Here is a 7448-nt window from a genome sequence, read left to right on the forward strand (position 1 = left end):
CGCCGCCCCTGCTCCTCGCGTCCTCGCCCCCGGTTCCCCTGCTGCCGATGCCGCCAGGAGCCGCTTGCCCGACGCGCTCCCCGCACCCACGCTCACGATGAGCGTGCACCCCGGCGCACCTGAACGCACCCACGACCGCGCCCGTCGGTGATGCTCTGCCTGCTGCTGCTCCCCGCCGTGTGCGCGCACACCCGCGCCGCCCGCTGCCACTTTCGACCCACGGCGGCCTTCCGCGGCCCGCCGACGCGCAGCCTTGGCCCCCTGTGCTGCTGGTGTCGCTCGTCGCTGTGGCCGCCGACGCCCAGCGCAGATCCCTCCCTATCGACCTGGGCGGGTGCCCAGCGCGCGCTCGCTCGTGCGCCCGCTAGCCCGCAACGGCCCCCTGGCCCTATGACATGTGGGGCCTCAGCCCTAGAACGTTTTTAAAAAAAATAGACATTAATTAATTAATCAGTTAACTAAATAACTAAACTTAATTAATTCTGCTTAAACCAGCTAATTAGATAATTAACCTAATTAACTATGTCTACTTAAACAGCTAACTAAACAGTCTATGACCAGTGGGACCCACACGTCAGTTGACCAGTCAACACCCCTGTTAACTGCTGACGTCATGCTGGCGTCATGCTGACGTCAGCATGCACTATTCTGGATAATATTGGATTTAAATAAACAATTAAAATTTGAAAATAATTAAAAACTTTAGAAAATCATATAAAATAATCCATGACTCGGATGAAAATACTTTGTACATGAAAGTTGCTCAGAACGACGAGACGAATCCGGATACGCAGCCCGTTCGTCCGCCACACATCCCTAGCATAGCAAACACGCAACTTTCCCCCTCCGTTTCATCTGCCCGAAAACGCAAAACACCGGGATACTTTCCCAGATGTTTCCCCCCTTCACCAGTAGCACCTAGTACCACGTTAGGTCACCCCTAGCACCGCGTATTGCCTTATTATGCTTTATGATGCTTTGATTGCTCTGTTATTTATTGTGTTCCCCCTCCGCTACTTCTTTCCGATAGATCCCGAGACTGCTGCCGATACCCTGTGTACGGCTACGGAGTTGATGACCCCTCTCTCTTGCAAGAGCAACCAGGCAAGCCCCCCCCCTTGATCACCAGATATCGCCTACTCTCCTCTATACTGCTTGCATTAGAGTAGTGTAGCATGTTACTGCTTTCCGTTAATCCTATCCTGATGCATAGCCTGTCATTGTTGCTACAGTTGTTACCCTTACCTGCTATCCTACTACTTAGTATAGGATGCTAGTGTTCCATCAGTGGCCCCACACTCTTGTCCATCTGCCATGCTATACTACTGGGCCGTGATCACTTCGGGAGGTGATCACGGGCATATACTATATACCTTACACAGTTATATTACTTATGATATTGTTCGGAGATGGGGGCTGAAGGGGCAGGTGGCTCCATCCCGGTAGAGGTGGGCCTGGGTTCCCGACGGCCCCCAATTGTTACTTTGAGGTGGAGCGACAGGGCAGGTTGAGACCACCTAAGAGAGAGGTGGGCCTGGCCCTGGTCGGTGTTTGCGGATACTTAACACGTTTAACGAGATCTTGGTATTTGATCTGAGTCTGGCTACTGGCCTATACGCACTAACCATCTACGCGGGGACAGTTATGGGCACTCGACGTCGTGGTATCAGCCGAAGCCTTCGTGACGTCAGCGACTGAGTGGCGCGTGCCAGATTGGACCGTAAGCCTGCTCTTGTATTAAGGGGGCTAGTTCTGCTTCTGGCCGCGTTCGCAACGTGCAGGTGTGCAAAGGGCGATGGGCCTAGACCCCTGCGCCATAGGATTTAGACCGGCGTGCTGACCTCTCTGTTGTGCCTAGGTAGGGCCGCGACGTGTTGATCTTCCGAGGCCGGGGAGGACCCAGAAAAGTGTGTCCGGCCAAATGGGATCGAGCGTGTTGGGTTATGTGGTGCACCCCTGCAGGGAAGTTAATCTATTCGAATAGCCGTGATCTTCGGTAACAGGACGACTTGGAGTTGTACCTTGACCTTATGACAACTAGAACCGGATACTTAATAAAACACACCCTTCCAAGTGCCAGTTACAACCGGTGATTGCTCTCTCACAGGGCGACGAGGGGAGGGTCATCGATTAGGATTATGCTATGTGATGATGCTAGGAGGACTTCAGTCTACTCTCTTCTACATGCTGCAAGACGGAGGCTGCCAGAAGCGTAGTCTTCGAAAGGACTAGCTATCCCCCTTATCCCGGCTTTCTGCAGTTCAGTCCACATATAATAGCCTTATTCCAGTTGATACCAATGCATACATATGTAGTGTAGCTCCTTGCTTGCGAGTACTTTGGATGAGTACTCACGGTTGCTTTCTCCCTCTTTTCCCCCTATCCCTTCTACCTGGTTGTCGCAACCAGATGTTGGAGCCGAGGAGCCAGACGCCACCTTCGACGACGACTACTACTACTCGGGAGGTGCCTACTACTACGTGCAGCCCGCCGACGGCGACCAGGAGTAGTTTAGGAGGATCCCAGGCAGGAGGCCTGCGCCTCTTTCGATTTGTATCCCAGTTTGTGCTAGCCTTCTTAAGGCAAACTTGTTTAACTTATGTCTGTACTCAGATATTGTTGCTTTCGCTGACTCGTCTATGATCGAGCTCTTGTATTCGAGCCCTTGAGGCCCTTGGCTTGTAATATGATGCTTGTATGACTTATTTTATTTGTAGAGTTGTGTTGTGATATCTACCCGTGAGTCCTTGATCTTGATCGTACACATTTGCGTGCATGATTAGTGTACGGTCAAATCGGGGGCGTCACAAGTTGGTATCAGAGCCGACTGCCTGTAGGAATCCCCCTTCCACACTCCTTGGCCGAAGTTGAGTCTAGACATTGCAAAACTTTTACTAACTTGGTTGTGTGTCTTACGGGCACACGTCGCCATCGGGTGGTTGTAGGATCTTTTACTCCTTGACCTATACTCTGGGACTCTGACATCTCTTCTATTCGGGTTAAATGATTTTGCTAAAATCTAACTCTAGGTTCTCGTTACCACTTCCTGCCGGAGAGCCCTTTAATACGGATGATCGACTGCTTCAACGGAAGATTCTGACAATACGCTCGGATGTTCCCTCGATACTTTGTGCCATCCCTCTTGCAATTCCCCTTCCACCGTAAACCCTTAAGGATAACTACTTACATTTGTTATTCTTACATTCATCCCCAGTTGGTCTTGTTATTACAAGATACCCCGAAACACTCGTCGTTGTTTCGATAATCCTTTGAGCTTACTGCCTTGCAGTTCTTGACACATGAATATCCCTACGGATAATTCTCGCACTTATCGAGTATCCGCTCATCCCCCAGTTGTTCATGTGTTTCACAATGGTCATCGACATACTATTCGATCCTCCAAAAATCCTTAGTAGCTTATTGTTGTGCAAATACTTGTCTGCTTGCATTATGGTTGTGTTCCAAATGTCTAGCAATATTCATTAGTATCCCTTGTCATCATCATTTTCATCCTTTAATTTGATGTGAGGTGAATGCTCGCAATCCTCAGTTGAAATCCTAGAATTCATCCTTCCGGATCAGACGTCATTTTAAACATGAACTGGTTCTCGACCAACTGAATTGCCGTCGGTTGTACCCCTAAGTCTACTCAACTTATCCATCCTTAATCAGAGCGTTTGCTTCTGATCCCTTGATTTAGAAATCACAATTCCTTTGCATTTGAGATTTGAATTAATTAGTCAATGGTTTCTATAATCGGATACCTTGCATTCCTTTTCCCTTCTGATTGAGTATCGATACTCACATCAGGTTCCTTGTGGTCCGCGAGACCATTTGCTTGGTTATTATCCGACAATGTCCTTCACAACCAAAATTCTTGTGAGTTCTTTACTTGATACATAATGCCCTTGGTAAATTGTATCATCTGCTTGGCCAACCATGCTCTGCTTTCGAGCTGGTCGTATTTACTATTGAAGCTTATGGTATATGTTTCCACGATACCCTGACGGGTTGAACCTATGCCTTCCTTTATATGTGTGAACTCGGAAGTTTTCACGAGTCATACTCATCTGGTATTTCACCAGATAAAACTTTCAGCATAATGCCTTTATCAAAGTGAAAAGTGAATGGAAGGTTATACATTGAAGAAGTGGGAGTCGACTTTGAACTTTGTGTTCATGCCCATGGACACGATGTGGATCTTATCATTAAAGCTTCTCTTAAGTTAATTATTCCTGGGTATAAGTTCTTATATCTGGGATCTGGCCTTTTTCAATCGTGGTTCCGACCATGTTCTCCTTTAAATAACATTTCTCGTGCAAGTTTAAGCGCTTGTCTTCTACGGGGTAATACCCCAGTCCAACCTCTACTTTGAATTGTCGTCGAGTATTACCCCCCTGGTATCTCAAGATTATCACGGAACTGCATAACTTCTTATGGGTTCTTCAACCAAGTGCTACATTCTCACTGGTTCCAATTTTTCACGGGCCCTGAGTTATTAAACACTCGAGAACACCGTTAAGTGAACTGATTCCGCACTACGATTCAATAACTCTAAGTAATTTTCGTTGCTTATGATTTAATAACCCTTCAAGTTATTCCTAGCCTGATCGGCTATATCATTATCATGCAACTTTTTAACTGTGCTACCTGGTCCTTCTTCCCGGAGCACAACTTTTCGACGATGAGCTAACCTTACATCGACCTTCCTCGTCTTATCATTTCACCTTGTACAACAAGCTTGATTCCGAGTTTGTGACGTAACCGTGGTTCCAATAACCTTTCGCTTCATCATTCCTTTGACTTGATGTCATCGCCGATCGATAACACCTTCATGAAATCTCTCGACAATTGTGTCGTGATCATCATCAACATTTTGGTCTCGTCCAGGATATCAATTGAATTCATGATGAGAAATACCATCCTTGCCCTCAATGAATTTTATTGTCGTCAACCACTTTATTGCCTTCTCACCAACACAAGTCTGTTCGTGTTTGGTGTTATACCTTGAGTTCCTTGCTATCCAACAATTGTTCTTCTTTACCTTGGAACATTACCATCTCTTATCTCAAGAAGAAGGTTGTGAGAATTTCACCACCTCCTAAGAATTCTTGGTATAGTAATACTTCTCGCCATCGCCATTAATTCTTGGTCCCCGTGTCGATTCTAATTGGAATACCGGCAATTGAACTTTGAGGTGTGAATTCAAAACTTCTAGCAACCCTATTGCTTGAAGTGAATGATCGATAGTTTCATTCTAATTCTTTTGTTCATTAAGTCACCATTTTAACATTGTTCGTGCGACCCGGCCCATATTTCGGGTGCACCTTTCAACCAATGTTTAAAAGGGTATGTTTCCCCGAGCATACCTCATTGTATCATTTTAACTGACAATTGTCATCCCCTTGTTCACCTAATTGTGGAAATCCATCCTTTGGAATTCTTGATGATTTGTCGCTGAGTCCATCAGCCACCTCCTCATCCTCTCCTTGGTTTACTGATGAACTCTTGTTTCGGAACTCGGTTCCATAGTTCATTTCCCGAGAATCTTATAATGTCTTCTCGTCATTTTGTCGCACCTTGTCTTCTCAGGCATCCTGAGCCTGAGGTATCCTCAGACCAATCAGATCGGAATCTCAGTCAGATATGATGGTTGGAACATATTTCCAAGAGTTATAACAATGGTCTTTATGTGACCCGGTAAGGTGATGTCATGCCTAGCACACCTGGTCGGAGGCCCTATTGTTATAGTTCCCTTTCAGCAAGGTTACCCATTCTTCCATGGGAAAACTCTAAGACTTATTCTGCAAGTTGTTCCTGATGAATCCTTCTTGTATCCAAGGTCCAATCTTTACTTGAAGACCATGTCAATGCTATCTCGAAACATGTCTATGGTACTCTGATTTTCAACAAGAACATTTGAAGCCCAATGCTAAATGTTTCCTGCTCATTTATCCAAACACCGTTGTATGGGTAATGTCATGAAAATTCTTCCCCTTACCTAAAGGGTTTTCTACATTATATCCTGTCACGGATATCATGCTCTGTTTGTCCTTGGGAAGGATATACCCCTAAAATATGTGTTTAAACACATTTTCCTTTCCATTGTTCCGTTTCATGTGTTGATCACATTTCCTTTCCATTGTATTGTTTAACCTTTCCAGTAATCTGACTTAACTGAGCAGTGACATTTCCCTGCTTAGGTAAGCACCTTGTCGTACCACTCCGTCAGTAAGACCCTGTTACTATTGTTGATGACATTCCGGTAGCCACCGATGGACGAGAACATTGCCTATTGGTTCGCCTCGTTCAACGAGCAGGAAAAATGGTTCTCTTCATCCCTCGCCCTTGGCACCGACGTTGTTGCCGACATAATCAACATGCTACCCTCTGACATCCCTTGCTTACATGATCGTGCAAGACATCACCGTTTTCCTTCTTCTAAACCACATGGTGGGCCCATAACCCACAGTTCCACAGGATCGAAACTTGACTCTTGTGTACACCCCTGTTCCCAACGTTGTTCCTTGCACATGGCCTCGTATGTAATTCACGAGCCACCTTCCGAGAGATCATCGATTCTGGTATCAAACACAATACTTATTCCTCTTGCTTGAACCCCTTTCACTCTTTGTTTCAGGCATCGAACGATTGCCTACCCGCTCGAAAACTTCTCATGGTACCTACTTACTTTGCTCTCGATGTTGTCTTAAGTTTTCATTCGGGAGTAACTTTCTGCAACCATCCTCGATGTTGTCTACCAGATAGTCTACCCTGCAGAGGTCCATTCTTTCGGTATACCCCCTTATTCTTTCGTTAGTATGATGAAGACTCCGAAGGAAGGATGGCCACTCCATCATGATGACCCGGAGTAGAGAAATGAAGACATCACCAAAGGGGATCAACTACTTCGGGAAGTGCAACCAAGACCGAGAAGACTCGTTAGAATATCGTAACCAGACCTCTCCTCCTTGCTCTACCTCTTAAATCTCGGGACGAGATTTCTTGTAGTGGAGGAGAATTGTGACGCCCGGATAATCATGCTACAGTAATCTCACGTTAATGGTGACACGTCACCTCTGTCACTGTAGTTAATCTCGGGTTAATTCGAAACCGATTAAAATTTAAATCCTAACTAAGTCAAACGACAAAAGCTTTCAAAATATTAAACAAAAATGTTCGGACGGTGCCATATTTTGCTTAAGTAAATATGGTGTAATAAACACATTTTTATAAAATGCCTAGATAATTTAAAATGATTTAAAACAAAAAAGAAAATAAATAAAAAGAACAAAAAAAACAGAAAACAAACACAACAAAAAAAAGAACCCCCCCTCCCCCTAGGCCGAATGGCCCAGCTAGCCAGCAGGCCAAAAGGCCCAACCGGCCCACCCCCACTCCCCTTATCCATGGACCCCGAAACCCTAGCCGCTACCCGTCGCCCCACT

Source organism: Triticum aestivum, chromosome 3A (genome assembly GCF_018294505.1).
Source record: "Triticum aestivum cultivar Chinese Spring chromosome 3A, IWGSC CS RefSeq v2.1, whole genome shotgun sequence".
NCBI lineage: Eukaryota > Viridiplantae > Streptophyta > Magnoliopsida > Poales > Poaceae > Triticum > Triticum aestivum.